The sequence below is a fragment of the Phasianus colchicus genome, chromosome 18 (assembly GCF_987193195.1).
Source record: "Phasianus colchicus chromosome 18, bPhaCol1.hap1.1, whole genome shotgun sequence".
In the NCBI taxonomy this organism is placed as follows: Eukaryota; Metazoa; Chordata; class Aves; order Galliformes; family Phasianidae; genus Phasianus; species Phasianus colchicus.
Window position 1 is genome coordinate 10,440,794 of NC_143453.1, and position 27,383 is coordinate 10,468,176.

General features: G+C 36.6%; 1 long non-coding RNA gene across 7 annotated transcripts in view; it reads right to left on the reverse strand.

The window, feature by feature from the left end:
• Positions 1-27,383, reverse strand: part of LOC116228674 (uncharacterized) — a 357,464-nt gene that overhangs the window by 188,342 nt on the left and 141,739 nt on the right. For all 7 annotated transcript variants that reach the window (XR_016458699.1, XR_016458698.1, XR_016458702.1 and 4 more), the window contains one exon: positions 2,453-2,507. This is a non-coding gene — a long non-coding RNA (uncharacterized LOC116228674). The remainder of the gene's footprint in view (positions 1-2,452; positions 2,508-27,383) is intronic.

The following is a 27,383-nucleotide window of genomic DNA, read 5'->3' on the forward strand; positions in this document are numbered from 1 at the left end:
GGTCAACCTTCCTCATTGGGGGTCTTCTTAAATTTGACGCATTTTTTTCTGAGTACTCCTCCAAGACTACTCCAAAAAAAAGTATGAAAGCAGTCCTTCCTTTTTTTCTAAGGTTTTCTGAATACTCTGGTAGGAACAATTGAATCAGGTATGTCAGTATAAAAATCCCCAGAAAAAGATCACCAGTACTTGGCTTTCAGGGGTAATTTGAAAGATGAGACACTGGGAGAGGGATAGTTAGCTTTCCACTGTTCTGTCTGGGCTTAATGTGGAAATAAAATAAACAGTAAATATTATAAATATATATATATATATATATATATATGTATTTTACCATGTGTAGGTATAAGAAACAAATCTGAACTCTGCTTTGATTTAAAGTTGTCATATTGCGATAATTTGTCAGGTTGCAAGGAATAAAAGAGAAATAGAAGCCTGGCATTCACCACACTACAATTTGGATCAAAACCAAAAACAGACACTAATGTTTTCAATGGTGAAAAGAAGTGAATGCTGCAGTTAGTATACCTAATTTCTTTCTAATATTATCAGTGAGTAGTGGCTGAACAGCAAATTTTTAAAAAAGGGAATTTTCTTTGATGAATTCAATTGTCAAAACTAAATTATGATGACTGAAGAAACCGAAAAGACAAGACAGCATCACTAATTTGTCACCAAGAACAATATCTTGTAGTTACCTTTCCTGGCCCTTGTACTTACCATGGATTAGCTGCCCATTAGATAAGCTTAATACCTGAGTTTAAATGAATTTCTTCACACCTATAAATTCACCATTTAAACAAATAATATATGGACATACATTACACACACCACATCGAGATCATATAGAATATTTTCTGTAGGATCTTCAGCGAACACAGAGATAGCCTGTTCTAAGTGGTTTTGGTTAGATGAAGAAGGTAAACATCACCTTCTAAATTCCATTCTGATATTTGCAGGAGAACATATCTGTGTTTTCAAAAATGAAACTTTATGTCCAGAGGAGATTAGACAGATGAAGATACAAACAAGGACGCTGGATCACTGAGAGCTGGAAAAGGTGAATCAATAGCAGAAAAATAGACTATTTGTGGGACAAGAAAATGATAGCTGAAGATATACAAAATGATGTCATAAATTCTCTATCGTGAATCTGCATAAGGGCTACTTGAGGTGGAGAATTTAAAACAGGGCAAAGAAATAAAGTCAAAATGTCTCCTAATCAGTTGTTCTAGAAAAAACATTCATATCTGTGGAATATTTGATATCATGCATAACAAATAGCATAAGAACTGAGCTTTGAACAAACCATGGATTCAGCAATGGGGAGTATCCAAACTTACCAGGGTGAATGTCTAGCTCTGAAGCTAATCAAGGTAAGCAACAATTACAACATCACAGCTGGACTTTTTTTGATGGTAAAACATATTACATTCACTTAGTGAAACAATTACAGTGGCAGCTGCTGCTTTTACCTCCAAGAAATATTAGAAATGCCACCACAATCATTAAGAAAAGTTCAGGAACAAATGACATATCACTTTATAGGACCATCTGTTTGGAGGAGGAGATGAGGAGAGTGACAGAAGGGCAAAATCAAGAGAGCTACATCTCATATATAAAATAAAATTTTGCTTGCAAAAGCGATTTATACAGAAACTCAGCAAGCTGTTGTAGAAATTAATACCACAGTATCAAAAACTACAAGTTGACACTACGTGATTTGGAAGTTCATAGTTTTCAGAACTTTGTGTTGTACAGACAAATTTTAATGTTCGGAACATGCTTTCTCTACGTCAGTCCACTCTGCCAGGTGTTTGGAAAAATCAGTTCCCATCCATCGCTCTCCAAACAAAACCAGTGACATTTACCATCATCCTTAGTGGCAGATTTCCCAAAAGAACAGTGATGAGATTCTCAGAGACATCTAGCAATTTGTATTCACACTCCATTAAAAATAATTGAGCATTGCATATACAAATCCGTAGAGGTGTTTCCTGGTAGTGCAGCATGACTTGTGTGTTTGGGTAGGAGACTTCCATGGGTCTGAACATTATGGATCTGAACTCTCAATAAAATGGCCACTTGATCCTGATTTTCATGATTTTTATGAGCCGCAAAAAATATCAATGAAAGAAAGCATAATGTTTAATTAAGAAGGCTCTTGGTCTCAATGTTGGGATGCTCATGCTTCTCAAACCAGGGAGCACTGCTCACAGAGCTGTGGAACATATTCTCTGGATTTTTCATATATAGCCAGACAGGTACAACTTTTCATACTATCAGTTTAGAGGCTAAACAGAAGCGCACCTCTGTATACTACTCCTGATATATCCTTAACTTCTAAAAACACAGAGATACATCTCTGAAGACAATCCAATCAGCTTAGAAAACATGGACATGCTAACATTGTGGCTAAGCAAAATTCATTGGCAAAGCCAACTTTTCCTACCTGTACTACAAGTTCAATCTTCCGGAAATTTTCCAAACGGAATAAGTTTAGTAGCCTGCAAAATAAAAAAAGAAATACTATTTTTAATGTTTTTAAGCAATTAATTTTACTAACCACGCTTTCTGCGCTGTGGTGCATTGCCAATATTCAGGGCTACTGCTACTGTAGCTAGCTCAAGTAATCGAGACAGGGCTGAGGAACTCAGGCTTCTCAAAAGTCATATCCACAATATAGAGACTTTTTCTTCATTTCAAAAAGGAAAAGAAAAAAAAAGCAAACCGTCAAATGCTTTTTAATCTCACCAGTGCAGACTGCAGAGTGAGGCCAGGGTGACTCCTCACCAGAGGCAGAATTTGGATGTCTGTGTTTAGGAGAACATCAACATTTTGTTCACGTTTGATAGAATGATCCCAAGCAAAAAAAACCCTGAACTTTGTTCTGTTCATTTTGTTCTGCATTTTTAAACTGAAATATCTTCAGAAACAGGAAAAACACACAAATTCAGCCTAGTTGAGGGAGCACTTTTCATTCTCCTTTTGCAGTCTTTGGGCATGTGTGGGCTTTTCTCTTCCTTATTCCCAAGTGATGGGAACAAAGAACTCCTCCACTTTCCAGGCTTTACACCACCCCAGTGATCCTTCTGCAGCCACACTGCTTTGGGGGAAGCTCTCAATGGTTGTACTGGAAAGGACTGCAACCAGGAAAACTTATACTGTTTTGGGAGCAATCACGCTGGTCTCTACCATATGCATTCTAACAGACTGTGATTTACAGTGAAAAAAGGGTCCTCTGTGTAATGGCAGTCAAACATTTCATTTTAATTTTAAGAAGACAGTCCTGATTTTCTTTTGAAAGTTACTGGTTTAAAAATAATGTTCTACATTGCTCTCTGAAAACAATGACAGATTCATTATCTCAGGAGGATCTTTAATGTGCTGAGACTATTTTTTGAGCCTTAAATAGTATATAGACTATGGAGTCTCCTTTTCATCTAGTTCTGAAAACTAGAGAAATGAGCCAGCCTATTTCTCTTGGGGCTGAAATAATGTGTGTGTGTAACCTCACATAAATAAGATAAGGAAGAGAATCAAATGTAAGAGAGAGCATAGCTCCTAAAAATCCTGAGCACATCATTTACAGCAATTCTCTGAGGTTTTGAGAATTGAAAACATGGAGCTGACAAAGAGTGTTGCTCTTACAAAACAAGAGCATTTATCAGCTGCTGCATTTTTTCTTTTCCGTAGCTGTTATGAGAAAATTCATTTTGTATTGTTTCTTCCATTCATTTTGCACCTGGGTGGTATATTTCAAACCTCTACTCTTTTCTCTCTGCTCTCCCCTCAGAAGCTGGTGATGGACTTTCTGGGTACAAAGCAGAGAGCAGACCTCCCACCTCCTCTCAGCAATGCATGAGATACATTTTCTCTGGCAGTGCTGGAAGTTTTCTCCACTTGGGAAGAGTGGTGGGGCCATCAGTCTCTCAGCTGCCAGCTAATCCTCACAGCAGCATTAGTGGCAACATCAAATTTCTGCCCTCAGTGAGGTGTCACAGTAATGAAAGATGGAAAAAAACAGTATTCTGGAACTGCAGAAAGGACCGTAGGGGAGAGGATCTTAAAACAAAAGCCGGTCCTGGAAACTCCTGCAATTACTGTCAGCTCACCTGAAATGCGAGCCACAGCAAGGGCCCAGAAGTAAATGAATACATGAAGGGTGTACCTCCAAAGTAAATTCAGCATATGATTTATGCATAGAATTTTATGAAAATGAAAAAGAAGGAAAATAATTAGGAATCCAATTACTGATAGAAACAGGAAATCTGGACAAAAATTAGTACTGTGGCTAGCTTTACAATAAACTCTCTGGCTTGGAACAGATCACATAATCCCTCTGTGCCTCAGTTTCTCATCTGGTAAGTAGGAGTGGCACAGCTGTATGTATGTGCTTTGCAAATCTGGCAAGTGTGGAACCCAAACTATTCTGTCTGCAAGCTATTCCTTTCTTAGGGTCACCCCTGGAGAACCACTTGACAAGTTCATGTGCTTGGATCACATCTGAAATAGTGAACATAGGTATTTCCAACTCCTTGAAGTTGGTGCTTTCCAGTCCCAAAGGAGAGAGGAGGTATGGCCCAGCTCCATGGTGGTGGTGCCCCTTGCACAGACACAAATCAGTATTCAGGTCCAGTATTGAGGGTACATGCTGTAGTGATCAGTTACTGTGTTTTGGAAAGCAATCAGAGACAATGAGCTTTCTGAGATCCAAACGTCAGGCTCAATTCATTGCTGACCTCTGAGAACTTGGAAACACTCCACCCTAATTTTACAGGCTACTTCCAATCCTGAGCAATTTGAAAACTTAATGCCATGTGTCCGTGCAATGTCTAGCACAATAGGACACTGCCATCAAATAAAAGTAATGGTAATAAAAATATTTTCTAGAAATATATTTTCCTGTTTCAGAAAGTATATCAATCACCACTCAGGTAAGTTCAGAGAATGGAAACTGAGAGAACGGAGATGCCAGACAAAGCATTTTCCACCTGAGAAAGTGAATTACATGTGCTGGGGTATTCACTTAGAGGATGTTAGGAAAGGACAACTTGGGCTCACATTTGGGTACCTTAAGTAGTGTCATTAAAAAAAATAAGTCAATGTTAATTGCCTGTGCTTTGAAAAATACTCCAAATTACTCTATAAAAATAGAGATATGCCTCAGGAAGAAGCTCCTGTTATGAATATTAATAGGCTCAGATAACTGCTTTGTGTTTCTTCTCACTTTGTGTTTTCTAGTGAAATCTCTGCTGTTGGTACAAGTAGGCCATAGAAACTCATCCTGTCTTATACTTCTCATGAGTTCCAGAAAGCAATGACTGGCACTACTGCAGTGTGATACACTCAAGCACTGTATAGCCTACTGTCCCCTGACACATAACACACACACACATACACAAAAAGGTAAAAAAGATAAAAAAGTAAAAGAAAGATAAAGATAAAAAGTAAAAAAAAAAGGATGAACTGATAATGAGAGTCAGACAGGTGACAAACTGTCCTTGCCAGCATTCCTGAATGCAAAAGGCATGAGATAGCTTTTGATACATAGTCTGGTAATAGAAGAAAGAAAACCCAGATGAGAAAAGGTGCTAGCCAAGAGCTCCAGCCGGCAGCTTTGCAAGAGAGGTTGCTAGGCAGCTGCATCTGGGACAGCACCAGTAGCACACCAAGCAGCCGCTCCAGAAAGGATATTGTCAGCAGTGTTAATAATGCTAGCAGGCTCTGGGCTTGCATAGAGGGGGACCTTCTGCAGTAACAACTGGGATTCTAGTGATGAGTGCAAGTAAGGATGGCAGCCACCTCATAAATGAAACTAAAACCAAAACAAACTTTAGAATATCTGTGTATCCTAGGCTGTTATAGGCATATGAATATACACAAATATAGGAGATATGACATGTGTTAGATACCTGGTTCTCATGAGAAGCATGGTGAACACATACAAACACAGACACCATTGAGTGAAATGTATGAAGGCATTTATCTTGACCCTGGAACAGGAACCTCAGGCATTTTATTACAGGCAAATCCCTGTAATGCAATGAATGTGGCAGCTCTGGTGAGCTGTCTGTCTGCCCCATTCAATGTCCTTGTCCTGGCAGGCAGCCTGACTTTAACTTGCAGTTCTGCCAGCTCAACCTGCTGAACAGAGCTGAGTCCCACTGTGTGTGCTCTGCTTTCCTCATTTGGCAGTGTGTAGTGATTATAGGTAAAACATAGGTATCCGCAAAGGTAGTGAAAATCAGGTAGGAACAGTTAATCAAAATGATGGAGATGTTTACCAGTATATGGGACAAATCTGTGTTGTATAAATAGCTAGTATCTCTTAATGGCATCTTTAGGAAAAATTTGCTTTTTTTTTTTCTTATCCACATAAATAAAGTGAATTTATTTTGACTTTAATAGCCAAAGTCTGAAACTCAGTCTCTTACTGAATGCTGCCTTGCTTGAGAAGATATCAAGGGATTCAACAGCCATGTTTAAAAGTCAAACAGTCTCTAAATTATTTAGTCATATAAATTTCATATAAAGCTGAGTTGTTAATCTAAACATCCTTACAACTCTGGAATTCTGTGAAATGAAATCTAGGACAAGAGGGACCCTGATATAAGCCACTTCTTTCTCACTTATTTGTGAGGAAAGCAGGTATTTTCAATTGTATGAGCTTATGAGATGTAAAGCAATGAGGATAATAAATATCATTCTTACTGACTGATGTGTACTGAAATTCAACAAAGAAAGCAAATAATTATTAAAGGCAGTCCAATCACAAATGCAAGCCAGTACATAGAAACAGCTGCTCTTACTGCCTACAGAATTTTGGTGGGTACACTGGAGAGAATAATTAACCCAACAGAAAAGAAATAGCTACTGTAGAAGTTATTTTCATAAATGACATATATCTGATTTTTTTTCAGGATAAAGTCTAGACAGGTATTATGTCTTCCTTGTCTCTTTTCCTTCAACAGAAAGCACATTTTTTTTCTATGAGTTTCTGAAATCCACTGTGTGTAAAAGAGATCATCTACCTATCATCACTGACAGTGCCATTTTGAAGCACTAAACAAAAATTCCACTTGATCCAATCTATGCTTTTAAGTTCCTTAAGTAGGAATTAATCCCAAGGGTGCAGGCATAAGTATTAAATCAGAACACAATTAGCAGTCACAAAGACTCTCACCCAACACATAACATATATCAAACTATAAAACGATAACACATGGCAATTTTGTACTAGTGTTTATTCAGACAAAGAGAAAAATCAAACTTCTCCAAGAAATTCTTGCCATAAAATATTGTGCCATGGTGATGTAAGATTCGTATAAATTAAATTCTAAGCAAGTAGACAAAAAATGGCAAGAAGGCAACACCAACAAGGTAAGTGGCTACAAGCCAACAGTATCTGACATGAACCATATCTTTTGGACTCTTGCCTAGAACTAAATTGTGCAAAACACTTGTTTAATTTTAGAAAAGCTGTTCAATGTCATTAAGAAGCAGAGCTAGCAACTGATGGTGTTTTATGAATTGTTTTTTTCTCAAGAGGTTTTATAAGGATCAAAGAGCCTGTGAGCAATAGTGGCCAGGAATAAACATGACACAAAAACAGATTGGAGAAGCCAAAGAAGATGAGAGAGCTGGGTTAGAGGCGGGCGCTGCGTAGGACTCTCTGCAGCAGAGCCAGACTGCAATAGCCCCTGGCCTCCAGTGGTGACAGAGGATGGTCTCCATGCCCTCTAGCTCACTTTGGAGAAGAGCAAGAAGCGGAAAAAGATGTGCTGTTCTTCAGTGAAGAGCTGTGTCAATTAAAATAAACCTCAGAATGCTAAAAATTCAGGATAGCATGTGGTTTTCCATTACCCTTGGAGTATAAGGATTAAAAATGAGAACAAATTAGACAAAATAAAGCTAATCTGCAAGTAAAGAGAACAAATGAAAAGTACCTGCCTGTAGGAAGGGATATGAAAGCATGTTGGACAGTAAATGGTCTGGGGAGAACAGAAGCTATGTGGCTAGAAAGGAGCTAGAAAGCACTTGTGTCAAAGCATACTAAATAATCAAAAGGACATTTAGAAATCAGAGTGGTGGAAAGAAAGTACATACATGCAATTTAAAATGTAAATTCCCTACAAATGCAAGAAAACCTTGCAGATACACTAAGAGCAATGAGAGAGTAAAATCAAAACACTAAAAAAGAGATTTCATCTGTCCGGAACATCTTCTTAATGTATATAAAAGATAATTTAATTCTGCCATATATCTTTCTTGTGTTTTTCATTTCTGATCAGGAAACAGACATGCACAAAGTAGGCCCAACTTTTGTCCTGCAGCCAAAAGATATGAAGTGCAGCTGTACAGTTCATTTGTCCCATTGTCCTCCACTTCCCCACATATGACCTGACCTTGGGATAATTGTTAGTGTCACTTTGAAGCAAAATAAGATTAGTAGAAACTAAGATTTAAATGCATTATTAATTTCTGTAGATATGCAATATTATGCTAACATCCATCCAGCTAGGTTACTCACATACCTAACAATCTGTTCCTTACTTCACTACAACCTTGCTCAGTAGGGAAGCATTATTATTCCCTGTTGGAAAATGCAGTATACCCATCCTGCAGACACAGCAAAGAATGTTGCACGCACATCTGCAATGATCTGGGAATGAATGGCAGCTAATCTGCAGTGCAATGAGAATTGCACACATTAAATGTCCACGTACTGACCAGATAAATCTGATCCCTCCAAATTAATTCAGTTCCAAGAAGTTCCACTAAAAGTTCCATAAATGCTATGCTAACGCTTGCAGAGCAGCACCAAAGACTAGAAATATAGTTTCTATCCCCTTTCCCAGATCAAAGTGCTCAATCAAGGCCCAAGACTCACTGTTGGCATTTCACACATTAAACCAAATATAACTGCTGCAGTGCTGTTCACCTGTGGTGGCTGAAATTAGCGCCAGTGCCCAGATTGCAGAGTGGCTTCATAGGAGAAACTCTTGCTCCATAAGAGGAAGGCTAGAGACTCACTGCTCTCATTATCTGCTTCACTGGATGCACAGACTGGATGTCACTGGGCTACAAAGTGCCAGGAGGTCCTGCAGACCTGCCATGCCCCACTCTGCAGCTGAGGACACGAGGTTTAGCTGGACTGGGGAGAACAAGCAAGCAAATAGGAATGTGGCTCTAAACTGAGATATGAAAGGAGACTGAAAAGACAATCTCATAGTGGAAAATTTCCAGACCTTCAACTGTGATGTTTCAGTCAAGGCCCCGTGTTCTTCACATGTTGCAACAATCAAATTGCAGAAGCATAATCAGGCCTTCTGGACCCCACTGCCCTCTTGATGTATCCATCATTCAAATACCACAGAGAACTTTGAGCCCTTCATCATCTATCTTTTAAAGGACATAAAAAATTGTAAGCAGATATCTTAGCACAGTTCTTCAATGCAGTGAGGATGCCACTGAATCATTTTAGGATTTGTTTTGAACAAATTACAGTTTATAATTCTCAGCTGAACTGCAAAATTATACACACAAAGTCAAGCACAAGGAATCAGAAATGAATCATTCCAAAGTCATATCTCCCCCTTCATTTTCTATTAAATTAATAAAACAACACTGACATAATTCATTAATTTAATTGCTCAACTTACATGTTTTACTGTACTTAACCTTGAATAATTACTGTCTTTAATAACTGAATAATTACCATGCCTGCAAAGTTTCAGTTTTCCTGATTTAAACTACTACAGCGTGAAACTAACATAAAATTACAGATCTTATTTTCCTAGACTTCAGCTGAACTTCACATCGCTACAAGAGGAAGAGCAGTAAAAAAGGCTAAAGATTCTTGCACACCCAGGTCCAGCTAAGCAGGTGTGGAGGAAAATGGGCAGGTAAACAATTATTCCTGAAAAAAAGAAAGGGACAAGAGAGTTTCTTTCTTTTTCTGTTACCTGGTCCCTGATCTGCTCCAGTGCATCTACAGAAAGTTTTGAAATTAAGATACCACATGACTTCAAAGCAATGTGTTGTTCTATACACCTGGCTTCAGCTTGGTAGCTGGCAGACCAGAAGGCACCTTAAAGACCAGATATTTTATGTTCCAATTTCAATGAAAACCAGGTTTGCATGCCAGAATAAGGAAGAGCAGACATACTCAGATACATCCAGAAACTGATGAAATTCATCCTAGAGTAATAACTATTCTGGATGATCTCTGAAGGGCAAGTAAGTTCCTAAAAAAACTGAAGAACCATAAATACAGAATCTAATTGCTGACACACAGAGGTCTGGTTAGATACTATTCATTTCATGTTTGGGTGTGTAGCTGACAAGTGGAACTACTTGTAGTGGAAAGTGATCCTTTCTAATTAGGAGCATCAAAACAGGACCAAAAAAAGAAGCACAGCATAAAGAGATAAAGCTCAGCTTCCTCTCCATCCCAAAACAAAGTACCTATTTGATAATGTGTGTGAAAGAAAACATAGGGGATATCAATAGCAATGCAACAGGGCAATAGTTGCTTTCAAATGTTCATATAAGAAGAAATACTTCAAAATCAATCCATACCATTCAGGGACTAGCACATCAGCCAAAGACATGATCGTAAAATTGAAGTTGAAGTAATTGGTATTTTACATTTAGATTAAACATTTCCTTTTGGGGCCCAACATCATCTGATCTTTTGTCTAAAATAAGATGGCATTTTGCTTGAACCCCAGCACAGTGCTTGTGTCTTGAATTGTAAGGCATGTTTCTTCTGCCCACTATAAGCTGGTATCATGTAGTTTGTTGAGGAACCTAGCTCTGAAAAATGATAAGTTTTGAGTCATTTCAGTGCATGAGTGAACTACAATTTAGCAAGCCTGGTCTAACTGTTGTCTAAAACACAGAAATGTTTCTACCATCTTTTTTAAGCACAAATTGAGTTTTAGAAAGCTTAACTCTCTGGACTCCTGATTTTGTCTGTAGACAATGAGTCAGAGGCAGGAGCTTAACTCAGCAGGAGCCTGTCTCCATGAGGAACATATGGAAACTAGTCTTTGAAGTCTGTCTGTCTAAAATTAGATTTTCTTCAATACCTCACACAACCCTGATTGTGTGCAACTGCTTGCAGATGGAAATTACAGCCACTCTTGCCACAGTCACGGAGATCAAATACTCTCTGGTCATTCTGATATGGTTGAATCATTTAAAATCCACACTGACAAATGTTAAATGCTTTTCAAAATGTCTTGATTTTTTTTTATCAAGACATTTTTATAGCCATCAAGATTTCGCCAATATTTATGTATATGGGCATAAATATAATTTAATCTACGTGCTTACACTGCAAGTTGGAAGATAATATAGACATCCTTTAGAAGTCTAATGCAATTGCCTTGTTGCAGATGCACAACAAGCAGTAATTACCATGCTGCTACCACTATCTGTAATTCTCCAGCCACATGAGAGGGGTGTGGGAGGAGATGCGTAGATGCCTGGGTGATGCAGCTGGTGTCTGTCCTACGGTGCTTCTAGTGTAGCACCTGTAGCCAACGTTTGCTTTTTGACTTTGAGAATCAGTGTGCTATTTTCCTTGATCCCATTCCTGCAAGTGAATTTTAGAGAAGTGCAGATTTAATTTTCAACGTTTCCTACTCTTGAAAAGCTGATATGAATGTACTTTAACTACTCAGATTTTAAACAACCACTGAAATCAAACCAAAATTTATTTGTAAATTTACTTGTGATATCTAGGTTATTCGCATGCATAAACCAATAACTTTCTTCTCACCTTCTGTATTGGCACACTGAGATTAGGGAAAATAAAGAGGAAATTGTACCTAGAAGAGAATATGATTTATCATGCCTTGGGTCAAGTGGTAGCAACTTATGCACTCTGTCCTACATAGCCAGCCTGCAGGCTCTGCATAACAGTTTGATTAAGTCTTAATTTATCTCATATAGTAATAGTATTGTCTGTCACATCAGAACTTTAGTACTTTAAACAACAACATTAAACTTCTCATTTTCATTTATACAACAGAAATGATTCCGGAAGATTAAAAGAAGAAAAATATTTCACATCAGAAACATGTTCTCATCTTCTGTAATGACTCTCTTTTATTTGGAAGCTGCAACAATGACAGCCTATCTGCCCTTCTGAACCGTTGCTTTTGAGAAACAACAGGCAGAAGGCAGCAATATATGGACCTCCTGTCCTAACTCCCAGGGTAGCACAATCAATTAGCACTGTGTGTGATAAGATACAAACACATCTGAAATAATCACTAAACATGCTATCATCTCATTATTTCTCAACAAGCAGATTAATTTAAATTGTAAGAAAGCAAGTGCTATAGATTCTGCCTTCGAAAATACTGAGATCACTAACTCTCTGTGTTCCTAGAAGCAACTGCTCACTGGTGACGAGGAGCTGCTTTCTAAGCAACTTCTTAATGATAAGGTTTTAGACTAGAGATGTGCTCTGCCTTCTTTCTAAACAAGTAGGGAGGTGAGACAGACTTCAGATCTCAGTCGTAACAGCCTTCCTCTACCAAATGACTTGATTTGCAGTGAGGCTCTCAAATATCCGTCAAAGACTACTAGGTCAAGAGAGAAAGCCCTAACACAGACTAAGTGCCACTTTGGCATGATTATGTAGACTCAATCAAATGCAATATTGTTAATTCCAATCTGGGATAAGACATATTTTTTTTATATGCACTGCTATGATAAAATAAGAGCAAATCTGTTCTAAAATGACTTGTGCATTTTTTTTGAACTGAGGCTATCAAACCTAGCTCTCAAGAATCTCTTGTACTTAAAAAACCTACCTTCACTTTGGATTAATTGCTACTAGTGGGAAGTGTTTTGTTAAAAGAAATAACCAAACAGCAAAGCACTTTTGGGGAAAGCATTAAAAGGTAATTTCAACCACTAGCCATATGTAGTTGGTGCTCAAACTAAACAATGTTTCTTAGGAAAAGCTGAAAACATTAAGTCTCTACTTGGGAATTTCTTTCACTCAAACCAACATTATTTGTGATTTCAGACCTGTTCAAATTCCACTGAATCATCCCTGAAGCAATGCTAAAGGCTGTGACAGGCAGTAACTGAGGGAAATCCCATTCTTAATGGTGAAGAATCAAAAATCTTTAAGTATTACAGCAGCAGTGTACTTTTTAGACTTACATGGAATAAATACATTCAGAAATAGAAATTCTACAGGTTTTTGTCTTGTTTTTGCATTCCAGTTATATTAATTTTAACATTTTCAATTTATTTTTCTGTTCTTAATGTAAGAGATTGGTGTCTCCTTTCCTGAATGAAACATTTCTCTATAATCATAATGCTGTTCCTAAAACCCATTAAAATCAGAGACACAGTGTTAAAATGTCAAGTGTGTAATTGATGTGTGAAATAAATGGACTCTCAGGGCAATGCAAAGGGTGAACAGCCACTCTGGAGGATACTTCATATGAATGCAGGAGTATTGTCTGTTCAAACACATTAGACAGGAACATTTGAAGGCAGCTTTTACTGCTACTCTTCTTTTCTCTTTCCTGACAATGGATGTAAAATACAAACAAAATTTCAGCAAGTGCAATATTTCATTTGGGCAAAAATTCTATTGTAAGTCTGTAATTTCCTTAAAATATACGCAAAATGAGAAAAGTTCAGAAATGTAGTATGCAGACAGCCTGATTTTTTATTTCATGATAATGGCATACAAGGAAACTGAAGTTAGTTTCTGATAACTTTTCTCATGGTAAGAGACCAGGAACAATCAGCACCTCCTGCAGCCCTGAGCCAAGGCTGAAAAGAAGAAATGTGCCAGTTAGCTAAAAGGTAACTCTAGAGAAACCTTATTTTTGTCTCTTTCAGTCACTAAGAAATAATCATTGATCTTTTCATGTCTTGAAATTTATATCCATCAAAAGAGTGGAGTCCTAATCTCTCTTTACTCTTTTTAGTTTGTCCAAACAGGGTAATTTTCTTTCCAGTGAAAAGCTATTGATTGCTTTGATTGCATGAAAAATAGCATTTTTACATTTTAGAGATAAAGTCATTAATGTGGATATTTATGTAAATAATACTGATACATATTCATTTTTAAAGAAGTTGTGTCATCTTATAATATGATAAAAGAGTCTAAATTATTTTTTACTTCAAGGGCACAGAGGAATACCTTTGAAACATCTTGAGAGGACAGAAGGTTACAGGGATAGATGTATAGATGGTGGGGATTAATAGACCCTAGCCTTCTTCTAATCAGTCTGAAGATTTTAATTTCCAGTACTACCAGCAGAATTTAAATGTGCATTTAATTGCATAAATGTTGCCAAGTATCATACTTTATATCTCTACAGTCTTTATGAATATTCATATAAAATAATAATTGCAAATAGGTTGTCAATAGAGCAGATATTCTGAAATACTTAATAATAACCATCATTATAATAATCGACCCTTGTATAGCATTTCCTCTCCAAGGTATATAATGGCCTTTTCTTTTCATATTAACAAAACTTAATTAGACTACTTCCCAATCACCTAGGAGACTGCATAGTGAAAGAGCACAATGAGAAAGACTGGTCTATAATAAAGAAGGCTGTTCTTGTAGACTAGTCATGAGCTACAATGGAAGCAACATGGAATGAGAAGAAGGCAGTGGCACGTGTAGCAGGGCACTGACCTTGAGCAATCATTCTCAGTGTTCATTTGCAAGCCCTAAATAACTTAGCTTCATTCTCCACCTCTTATCCATCATGACTATTCAAACTGTACATACCTTGAGAGCAGGGCTTAAGACTTAGTCTGTGACTGTAACTGAATGAGGCCATGCACAAGGATTATCTCAATTCTGATGTGGGTCTGCGGGCAGTATTGTAATATGGACAAATAATATCAATAATAAATGTACTGATATTATAAATAAATATAATAAATATAATAAATATACTTATTCATCAATGACCTATTCTGCATGATAAATACTGCCATGGAATGGTCAATGCCATAAATTTCAAAGGAAAATGAAAGCCTCCCTAGCTGACTTTTAAGTTCAAACTAAACTAGTTGAGAACTTGGTTTAGAACTCAGATCTGTCTTTCTGTATGTGTTAAAATAGTTATGGTATGAAAAACAGTCATTAAAGTCTACAAATAGCTTGGAGTTGAAATGAATTCAGCATTTTGGTATTTGATGTGGCAGAAATTATCCTCTCTCACAGTATCACCTAAGATTTAATATTTTTCCACTGTAAAGAAGCTGCTGTTACAGGTATACTTAATTTTTGTTTCTAATAGTATATGAGAGACAATGTTTTGACTACTTTTCTTTCTATGTTTTGCTTACAATAAATGAAACTTTAAAGTCTAATGAAAGTTTGATAATTGTTAAGGATTTTTGAGGACACAAGTATCATACATATAGAAATTAAAAACTTCACTGAGAGCACAGCAGTTCTGTATGCCCAGATATTTCAAACCTGTTATCCATATCCTTGCTTTGATAATTACTTCTGACCCTGCTAATGATTAACCTTAAAACCCATGCTAAATGCACTAGTCCTAGAGGGCCAAATGATTAGAAATAACAGATTACTGACTACTTGGGTTATCATTTCCCCAGATGTAGTAATGACATTGACCTAGTCCTCCTCCGCACTTAAATGAAAACCAAAACACAATACAGTTGGTACTGTCTTCCCATAGGAGGACAGCAATTTTAATCACTTGCAATCATAATATCATGCCTCTGCCTTTCTAGATAGCCCACCATATTCCAAAGCTGCTACGTGAATCTGAATTACCAAGGGAAATGCAATTCTCCATTTAGAGTAGCTCATGTTTTGTTTGTTACCTAGAATTGTGTCTTATATCAGGTCAGCCCATGCAAAACTGCTTTGACGCAGCAACCAGCATGTCCAGCACCATTACCTTTGAGCACATTTACTCAAATCTGCCAACCAGTTCATTTTGTAAATTCACTCACTCCTCTCAGTCTTAAGCCTCTCATAAGAGCTGTGTCAAGAAAGTGACCTCCCAGTAATCTCAGAGAGCCATTTTCCAATAGATAGCTATAGCTGAGTGGGAAGCATTGCAGATAAACCCTAACCAGTACAACCTATTGCATAGTATTCTCTTTCTCCCCTTAATGGATACACTTGTACACATGCATTTACATCCTTAATAACAACAAAGACACCTTTTTTATTCTTTTTTTTTCTTTCTCTTTTTTTTTTTTTTCCATAAGGCATAATTTTGGTTAAAATTCTCTCTGTCTTTTCAGAAATTATATATTTCCAAGTAAACCATTCCTTCCATGGGACTAAACATAAAAGGTACAAATCCTTTGTGGTATAAATCAGCAGAAGTCTGCTGACTTAATGGAGCAGAGTTGATTTACACCACCTCAGGATCTGCCAACAAACATCTGAAATACAAAACATGTCTTTTTGATTTTTCTTTTTTCTTTAAGCCATTCCATTTTTATTACCATTTGAAAGAAACACTAAAGTGTTTACTTGTCAAGAAGACAAAATATTTTCCGGCAAACCTCATCCCATTCATTCCCTTAAGTTCTAAAGTGATCGTCAGCATGGCAGAGGTCATCTTTCTCCCAGTACCGAGCCCCACTTTCAGTGCAGAGACATCAGTTAATGAATGGAGGAAGAGGAGCCCCTCCGGCATTGCAGTGGAGATGTGCAGGCCTGGGAGCCACCCTGTGAACTGCAGCAGCAAGATGCACTGCCCTGACACACAGCATCTTCCTGCCTTCCTTCATTCTGGGCAGCAGCAATTGGTTATTCATGTCAAAATCAGATATCAGCAGGAATGTTAAAATGCCACTACCCAGTTAGGCTGCCAAATCCTTACAATTCCTAAGTGCCTTCTGGTTTTTTTTTTAATATGCAGAGATGGTATAGTCAGCACAAGTGAGTGTACAGAGAATGGTTAGAAAATGGCATGAATTGCTACCTGTGTCAGACTCTAAAGAATAGCATTTTTGTAGAGATTCATCAGAACCTGTTTCTGTCACTGTTTTGAGGACTGAGACTCTATGGCTATTTTAAGAGATTAGGAAATGAATGGAATTTTTTAACACTTTTTTCTTTACAAAGCAGAAAAAAAAGAATACCATTTAAAAGACTTATATACTCATTCTCTTCAAAGAATGGTCTCTACATTTTACTTTTAAATAAAATTATAAATAGCTTCTGCTAAAAAGTGATGAATTTTTAAGGTAAATGCTACTTTCATTAAATATTGATAAAGGCAGGAGATAATAAAATAAATCTCTGTCAGCTACTTTGAAATCTATTACCTGAAATCCCAAGCTGTCAGCTGAGCTAAATATGTATTATAGCTCCAGAAATGTCATTGCAGCTGTGACACAAATTTAAAATTTGACCTGCTGTGTACATATTAATATACATCAACATCTAATGAAATCTAAAGTATTTAGAATCTTTATCGTGTGCTTACAATTTATCAGGTTATGAACAAATGAAATTTAATGTTAACAATATATTCAGGATTGATTGGCTTAAAATTTCCACCATCTCCCATTTCATTGTTGTAATGATCTTATATACAAAAGTGCATAAATACCAGGATGAACTGGAGCTACCTGCAGTAAGAGGATTTGTGCACGAGGAATTGTAGAAGTGTAAGTGCTGGGAATTATGAACACGTGCCGTGTCAGTCCATCTCTGATCTCCATGCTTCTGTTTTTGCCACTGTTCTGTAGAAAGGGAGCAGAGACTCAGCAGAATTCATTGCTGAATCTCAGATGTCGTGGAAGAAGAGATGGTGAGGCAGAAAGTTAAACCCAGATTTTCCAACTCCCATATTCATAATGGATTATCATTCTCCTTGTTGCACATTAGAATAAAATGAATTGGTTCTTTTTTAACCAAATCATTGCAAGGTGCTCTTTAATATGGTATTGTCTGGTCTTTCATTTATCTAGGAGTACTGCAAGCATATTGTGTCCCAGCTAGAGCAAAAATATCTTTTAACATTCTTTGCTATATGTGACTTGTGGGGGAGGAATACAGATTGGAATGGTGATGTTCCATCTCAGAAATAAAGTGCCATTTTAGGAAGGAAAATTATTGAACTTGTTCATTAGAAATGAGATCACGGAAATCAGTAGTGTGAAAATTAAATAATTTTCTCCTTCAGTGATACACAAGTGTCCAGAGCAAGATGCACAGAATTTTTGTTGTTACATGGTTTTGTTGTTGACCAGAAAACCATTATGTTACAGCACTTAGCAGTATTGTTTCTGTGTCGATCACAGAACTAAGATTATGTGTCTGTAACTTCCACCAGATTCCTAAAACTGATCAAGACAGTGTGAAATGTCTCCTCCTGGACCTACAAGTGTCTTCCTACTGCAGCACACCATGCATGTGCAGCAAGAAGAGCCATGCTGACAGACTAATTGATTCTCAGCCTATTGAGAATGTAGCAAGAAAAGGATAAAGACAAAAAATGCTACCAATAAGTGAGTGGCGGAAATTTGTGTTTATGTAAGAAAATATTTTTTGGCAAGTTGTGAACTAGCTCAACCAGGGAAATGTCTATTATAATAATGCTTGGAAAATGCCAAACAAGTATAAAGTCAAAATATGCATTTCTTCTCAAAAATCAAAAGGAATAAATAGCCCCTTGCTGCTGATTTAAAGCGAACTGCTAATAGCTTTAACCATATGTTCAAAAACTAATGTATACTGTGTAATTCTGTACTGTGCTCTGCTTCTTATTCCTGTGCAATCCATAAGAATTTCAATGCAAGATACAAATCACCATCACAGATCACAAATTAGATGGAAAATACAGTCAATAATTTCTATCTTAGGCTCTGAGTACAGTACATTTACTAGTCTGAATCACTCAGGGAATGTTTGCTGAGGTTTTACTTGTTTAGAAGGATAAACACCCAGATCATGCTCCCAGTGCACAGCCCTGCCAATGCACCATCTCTCTGATTTGTAATGCTGATTGGCTGTTTCAAGCTAAACCTCAATGCACTTCTCTCCCTTAGAATTACTCCGCCAATCTCATGTTCAATCTACAGCTCCATTTGGAGCCTGCTGATTACTCTCTGTCAAAATTCATGGTAGTTTTGTGAAAGGACAGACACTCATTTCCAAAGTTTCCATCTTGCAGAAATGTTTCATTTTCAAAACTGTACCATCAAGAGAAGAAGGAAAGAGCAAAGCTACTTTTTATTTTGCATAAGAACCAAGTCCATTGAACAAGCATTTTCCAATGAAAGACTGACTTCTTCAAAAAAATATAAACAGGCTTTAAATGCCTAAGCATTGCACAGCTGCTATGACAGCATCTGCAGCACGTCCTACTCTATTTATATCGTATATTCTATTCTAATGCTTTGAAACTGTATTTTAGTCTGACTTTCTTCTCCCTCAGTTGGTAAGAACCACATGATGGCTCCCTAGAAGCCAGTGGGTTTGGATACAGAGTGAGCGTGAAGACAATCAAAACTTTTCCTCCTGTCTAATTCCAAATGCGGAGCATTTACTGTTAGCTGGTTCTAGCTGTTTGTTTGTGACTGTTACTTAGTATACACAGACAGCTCACTAATGGCCCATTTTGAGATGAAAAAAAGTATTTAGCAGTAGACTATTTATTTTGGGTGCACACGCAAGGAACAGAATGGTATAATACACTTATTTTCTATGTACCTTAATGCAATGGAGGCAGATTGCTTTTACTGTATTTGCATTTCCATATCAATTATTGTCTGGCTTTGTTTGTAAACAAGCATTCAGAAGAACCGAATAGCAGAGTATCACATAAATGGAAGGAAAACCAGACTGAATAGAAATATTGAAAACAAAGCCATACACAGAGCAAAAAAGATAAAGCTGTTTAAGGCACAGCATGTGTATTGTTTTAAACATAACAGATGAGTTTCACAGAATGCCATATGATTTAGTCTATCTACCTGAAGAAACTGTAATGCTTTATGTGCCAAAAATCTGTCTGTACCTATACTGTGTGCACACTGAGAGCTTTTTGCCATGGTTACAGTGCTAACTGTACTTCCAGTCTTTGGCAGTTAGAACTGCATTGAGTGTTTTTGTCTGAAGTATCCCATGAGCATGAAGAAATGTTTGACCAAGCAGTGCTGTGGTTTGTCCTTTCTAAAAAACATGACCAGCAGCACCAAACAAGGTGACACAATGATACTGAAGCAAAACGGTATTGAGTCTCTTCTGTCCTCCAAAATCAAATTTTTATTCTTATACTTTCCCACTTCACTGCAGATCTAACTATTGCAGGAGCTGTTGTTGACTCTTAGCATTTCCAATTCGTTGACAGTTGAGTATTTCAAGTATATTTTAAACTTTGAGCTAACATCATTTTCTATTAGAATGGGTAGAAAATTATAGTACTAAGGGGCATCAGTACAGGACAATTCCACTGTATGGCAGAACAGCCTGATCAATGCAATTATTACAGTGGTGTACTTTGTGTATTTTTCCTGAGACATGCACTTTTAATATCAACTTAAAACAGAAAGAAAATACATTAGTTTTGAGGACATTTAATTTTCTTTGCCAGAGGAAATAAATAAAATAACAAACACATTTATTTTATCTTCTTTTCCTTCTGTACCAAGCTCAGACATTTCTATTAAAAAATGATGGTTTTCCTGAATGGTGGCATAATTAATCAATTTCTGTTATAATTTGACAATACATTTATCCTTTCATGGAAAAAAAAATCAACATAGAAAAGAAAATCCCAACCTTATTATTTTTTGCACTTTAAAACATTGTTTATTTTTAATGTATTTTGTAATGTTCTACTAAATTCAGAAAATGGAGAAATAATTGCTCCTTGATAAATAAATAAACAGTAAGAAACGGAAGATGTGTATCTCCACTGGAAACATAGATTACTAACCAGGCTTCTTTCAAAGAACAAAGAAGAGAAAAAGATCAATATGTATGGTATTCTGTTAGAAAGTCTGAATATTGTGGGGGCATCATCATTGAAACACAGAGCTAGCAAGGCGTTCAGAAATGCTCTCCTTGACTATTAAACACATGTACTCAAAATTAACAACAAGGTAATGCGATTGATCCAATTCTACCAGTGAGATTCTACCTGTATAGATCTTTTCCTGTAAATCATTTCAATTGTGGATCACTGCAAGTTATGTACCATACTTTAGGAAGAGCATTCTGTAAGAACATTTCAAATCATTGGAAAGTGGTCTCTTATTTTATACACCTTTTAACTTATATTCAATAGTTTGTATCTATCCATTATTCAGCAGGTTTTCAAGAAAAGTATTAATGGGATACATTCTTCCTTTAATGTGTCAGAGAAGTAACACCTAGTAGCCACCTTCTATCAGATGCATTGCTCTACATGCAGATTAATATCTGCTTGACAAATGCATATTAAGAACAAGCTTAGAAGCAATTGCATTGTCTGAAGTTTAATGAAATCTTTAAAATTGAGGTCTAAAGATCATCACAATTATTTCCTATCATCTATTTTTACAAGAGCGGCAAAGTCAAAACAGGAAGATAGGAGCTTATCTCACAATTAACCTTTTGTACTAAACTGTGTTAAAAGTCTGCAGAAAGGAGAAAATTCGCTCTTAAGCATTCTGAAAACATTTATGTCATCCTCTGTGTTTAATAGGGTTGTTCTGTTGTCACTTTAAAGGACACAATACCTCAGTGATACACCTGGCAGGCAGCAGAAATGAGCCAAGGCTGCTGTGACCATCGTGCCTGCATTAAATAACAACATCCTGGTGGAAACCAAAGTGCTGTTTTTTCGGTTAGATATAAAATTGACTTTTGGGCTCAAAGGCAGCTTTCGGCTGTTCAGTTTCTCATGACCTATGGAAGAAGTTATTTGTTTTCAATAGCACCACCAGACCCCTTTCAGCACTGCTCAAAAGCAAACACGTCTTACCCAATGTTTGCTAACAAAGTTAATTCGTGGAACGTTTAAGGCTCTTACTGGAGTTCTGCCACTTTGTTTTCCACTTGCCACACTTCATCATTAAAACTTATTTTTTCCTGTGGCACTTGTTCATTTCAGAGTAAAAAAATAACTGTGGAAAATGTAAAATGGATAAATGGATGGAGGGAGACTCATACAACTAATGTCTACATAAGATCTGAGAGAACTTGTCTCCTGTAAGAAGTCATAAAAAATGAGAACCTCAATATTATGAAATCCCTAAAGTAATAAATAAGTAAATAAATATCTGTCTTTCAATTATGAGATGTTCTGTAGTTTATTTTTTTCTATGTATTTTCTTTTCTTTTTCTATTTAGGGCTGGATGTCACAACCTGGCAGATCCTGTGATCATTTAATACGCTACAAAAAAAGTTTTCAGAGAATTGGCCATGCAGATAGGATATGTGTAAATCAGGGCGTAAGACTTGGAGAGAACTGCCACAAAATGTGTATTGTAACTCAGATCTTTGGAACAAAGTCAAACAAAACAAAATTATAATTTTAGGAAAAATGTAAACAGCTCTGTTATTTATAGATTAGTGACAACATGCTTAGCTTTTAGAAATTAGATGTAATACTGAAAAATGTTTTTCTTCCAGCTTCCCCAAAATACTAACAGAACTGTACATCTTTTTTGAAAGTCATTTTTTCAAGCTGTAGCTTTCTTGGGTTTACCATCCTCTGAAAGGAACTGGAAAACACAGCAATCTCGTCTTCAGAAATTCAAAACAAACAAATAATATGAGTGCACCCAGTGAGAGCAATCAATAAGATAATAAAGTCAGTTTTTAGTGCAAGAATTTTCATGCCCACAAAATCCTTTTATAATGCAGGAAATTAGATCCTTACAGTGCTGCCTAAAGATGCATATAAGCCATGGCAACACCACTGAACACACTGCTCTTTCTTGATATACACAAGACAAGAGCAATAGGAATGGAAAATACCATCTTTTGATGCCAAGTAGTAGCAATGAGAAGAACAGTGGTTAGCTTCCTCTTGGTAGTGGCTGAGGTAAAGCAGAGAGAATCAGTCACAAAAAAAAAAAAAAAAAAGAAAAAAAGAAAAGGAAAAAAAGGGATAAAAAGGAATACTAGACAGAGGGAAGAAGGATAGAGATCAAAGTAACCGACAGATAAATCCTATTCTCAAGATGAGTTCATGCTGTTGATTTTGATAATCTTACAAAGCAAGCAGGGATATTAGAAACTGATGCAAAAATACACTCTAGAAGTGCAAAGTGTCTATTCACACAGATATGAACAAGAGTTAAACGTTTATTAAATCAGAAATCTTACATTTGTTTTGTAACACTTGCAGCCAATTGAGTATGAACTAAGAAAATATACTGGTACTTCAGGTGGGTGATATTTTAAACAACGACCTGCAGTGTCTCGGTACCTGAAAGAAAACTCTTAAATGCAAGCTCATACACTAAAAAATGTAATGTTTAATCATGAGGTATAAATCAGTGGTGGCTTCATTTTCCACAGAATAGATCTTGGTTTGTCTCAGACTTTGAACTGGATTGTCTTACAGTTATTCCCAATTTCCTAATGAAATAACACTGTGCCAGTCTCTGCCGAGGTCTCCATGGAGCCCAACCATTTTGTTCTCTGCTTGAGGAGTCACAATACAGATGTTAAAACACCCGAAACACATTTTCAATCTCATCTGTTTCCTGATCAGGCTCTATGAAGTAATCTTCCTTTCCACTTCATCAGTTGTTTCATTAATCAACAGTTCAACCAAATACAGTAATAGATGGATTACAGTTCTTTGGTCACCTTGTACCATCAATAAATGTTCAGTAAACATCATAATTTTGAATTTAACCCTGACTCCTTATTGCATTTAGTGAGCATTTAATTAATACCTAGCTTTCAAAGTATGTCATTTAATTATCTTCTACAACCTAATGTATTAGTAATGTAAATTAAAAAAAAAGTATTAAATTATACCACTGGTTCAATTTCATTTTCCAAACCAAAGAAATATATATAGACATCTATACATAGTAAGTTGGTAGCTTCCTATTTTTCTACTTTTAAAGGCAAAGAATCTTCCACAATTAAGGTAGCTTCACGGGGATCTCTGCAGAGAGAAGGTTTTGATTTTAGTCTGAGTTTTCTGTTACTATTAAACACAGTTTCAGTCTGACAGTTTCAAGTCCTAGAGAAACCACACTTGGACACAACAGGTTACTCCACTGCTGTGGACAGCTGACTTATTCACTGTTTTCCTAAGGCTGCAGACACTCCTTTCCAGCAATGATTTCAGGGAACCAGTGTAGTCATAGCCACACAGTCTCAGACAGACCAGCTTCTCGTCTACCAATCAAGTTGCAATCCAACATGTTTTTTCCTGGAAATCTATAGCAATGAATCATTGATTCCAAGTGGCTTTAAACAAGACTTAAGGCCATAGAGCATACTAGCTATAGTATATACTAGCTAAGTGCCAACGTTCCTCTTCTGCCTAGGTGTTTGATTGAATGAAGATACTTGAAACTAAAACATAATTCAAACACAACCCTTTACAATAAAAAGGGTGACGTTGCCTTTAGACTCAATATGAGAATAACTTGTTTTCTAGAAGCTGCAGAGGACAGGAATACTTTTCAAAAAGAAAAATCTCCTGAGATATCCAATTAAAAAATTATAAAAAGAGCCACAGAGCATTTTGGTACTTCGCACACTTCACTTTATGCAAAGGACTACAGATTTTTCATCTGCAGTAAAATTAGTACACTAATAAACATTCCAAAATTATTAATATCTTTATGTCATATTACTGTAATAAGACAAAGAATCCAAGCAGACAATTATCAAAGCTGTTCCTTCTGCTGTTCTCAGACACATAGGACAGAAAAGGAAAGAGATGTAACAAAGGCAGCAGCAAAAATACAGAGAAAAGCTTCTGAAAAAGAGGAAACAAATTCCTGAATCCTTCCTGTCAGCATGCCATCTGCTGTTGAATTTCTACCATATTTAGTCTCTACCATAGCACTCATGCTATAAAAAAGCCAGTACCATTTTTTTTCTGTATTTTTTCTGTACAGATTGATTTAACCTTTTTTTCTGGATTGGCATCTTGTTCATATGGCCTTGTTGTGATACATAACCATCTCCTGCAAACTGTTCTTGGCATTTAAATCTGATTCAACATGCTCTCCTACACTTATTTGCACCCTGAGCACTAATTCCGTTACTTCCTTGTGGGAATTCACTGCCAGCCTTTACCTCTACTGCGACTTACCACTTTCTATAGATCAAGAATGTATTTTCTCCTTCAAATCCCTATTTACCTACTTGCTTGTACTAATTTCCTCACAAATCATCACTACTTACCTGAGAGGTAGCTACCATAATGACTCTCCTGTGTTTGACTTCAGTCAAGCTACTGAAGGAAAAAACGGGACATGGTTTTCAAAGCCTTCTAATGAAAGACTTAAAAGTCTGATTTTCTAAAAGCTCTTAGCAATTCTTCTCTGACAATTCACTTCAATTAAGTTTCAAGTTGTTTGTCTGGAATGTGACTCATTCAAAAGCATTAATATGCTTTCTTAACAGCTGAGGATATGGATAAATTCCTCTAAAATGACTGTGATGGACAGTGAGCATTCATTTGAATTATCATTTCTGAATTCAAATAATAAATTACATAAATAGACAGATGTAAATAAATAATCACAGCAATATGTTTTCAGCAAACACTGAAAACAGATTGGTTCTGAAAATGAACTTAAGGAATTATTGTTGTTACAGAAGCTGGAGCATAGGAAGTTCCGCACCAATGTGTGCAAGAACTTCTTTACGGTGAGGTGACGGAGCACTGGAACAGGCTGCCCAGGGAGGTTGTGGAGTCTCCTTCTCTGGAGATATTCAAGACCTGCCTGGACGCCTACCTGTGCGACCTGGTGTAGGGATCCTGCTTTGGCAGGGGGGTTGGACTCGATGATCTCTGGAGGTCCCTTCCAACCCCTACGATTCTGTGATTCTGTGATTTTCATGCAATATTTACCTTCTCCACCAAATGCTTGTGAAGAGCAAATTGCATATGTTATGTATCACTTTTGATTTCCATGTGAAAAATTTTATGATCTTTCCTTTCCTAAATGTATTGTTTGGAATGAATTAATTAATGCCTAACAGTCTGAAAATGTTTTGTTCATTGTTTTTCTGAACATACCCCGATCAGCATTAGCTATAAACATACTTGTAATTCATGCAAGGAAATAATTCCTGCAAGTCTTAGACAAAGTTCCTGGTGAAGACAGATAGATATCATTAGACAAAAAATAAAGTGGGTTTGGTTTCTGTCTGTTTCTGTTGTTTCTAACCCATAGCTTAAGAAAATAAATTATAGCAAATGAGAGAAGTGCAGTGGGAGAGAGTGATCTGTACAGTAATACAGGAAAAACATTCTCCACTCTTACACATATGATGGACACAGAAGAAACTCATAACAGATGTTCCTATGCCAAGTTCGAGCATATATTAACCATTAGCCAGTAAAGAATCTCCTTCATTCTGCCAGAGCGATTTTCATATAGCCAGAAGTATTGACTCTGTATCCATCATTTTAAAATATGGCTTCTGTGGTTTCTTATTTCATCAGTCAAGGTATTAACTTTGGAGCCATAAAGATCTAGCATTCCATTGCCATTCTGATAGCATCCACATATTCATTATCCTAAATACTAAAAGAGAAATCAATCTTACCAGCAAAAAATCTGTAGTATATCCGTTAGAAAATCATTTCATAAATTAAATTTTCAGAAATAAACAAAGTGAAAATCTTTTATGAATGGGTCACACTATAAAATATGCCACATAATTTCTTTCAGAAATAATTCTAAGATAGCGTCCAGGTTCAGACTAGTATTTAAATGGAAAATGGTGTTGACTCAATGGTGAAAGCTCAGTGAAAATTTAGTCTAATTTGAAATAGAATTCTGCTTTATCCAACTAGAAAATCAGTAGGGGGCTGCAGTAAGGCTCAGAGTGAGAGAAATGAAATTAAATACTGGGCTTTGAGCAAAATTTGCATTGCGCAGGAAAGCCTCTTCATAGGACAGAGGGACATTGGCTTTTCAAAATCTTTCACACCCAATGAAGAAGTACTGCCTTCCTGGTATGAACCAAGCTTTATGGGATTAGCAAAACAGCTACCTTAGTGTTCAGCAATGAATAGTGGTTTTGGTTGGGATGTAACAGATGAAGTTCAACTATTAAAAATGTAGAGAGCTGTAAGACAACTTAGATTATGAATCCCAATATTTAACTTACATATCAACCTACCTGACACAAAGAAAATATTACTTTAGATATTTGAAGCCTGTCAGGGAGTGC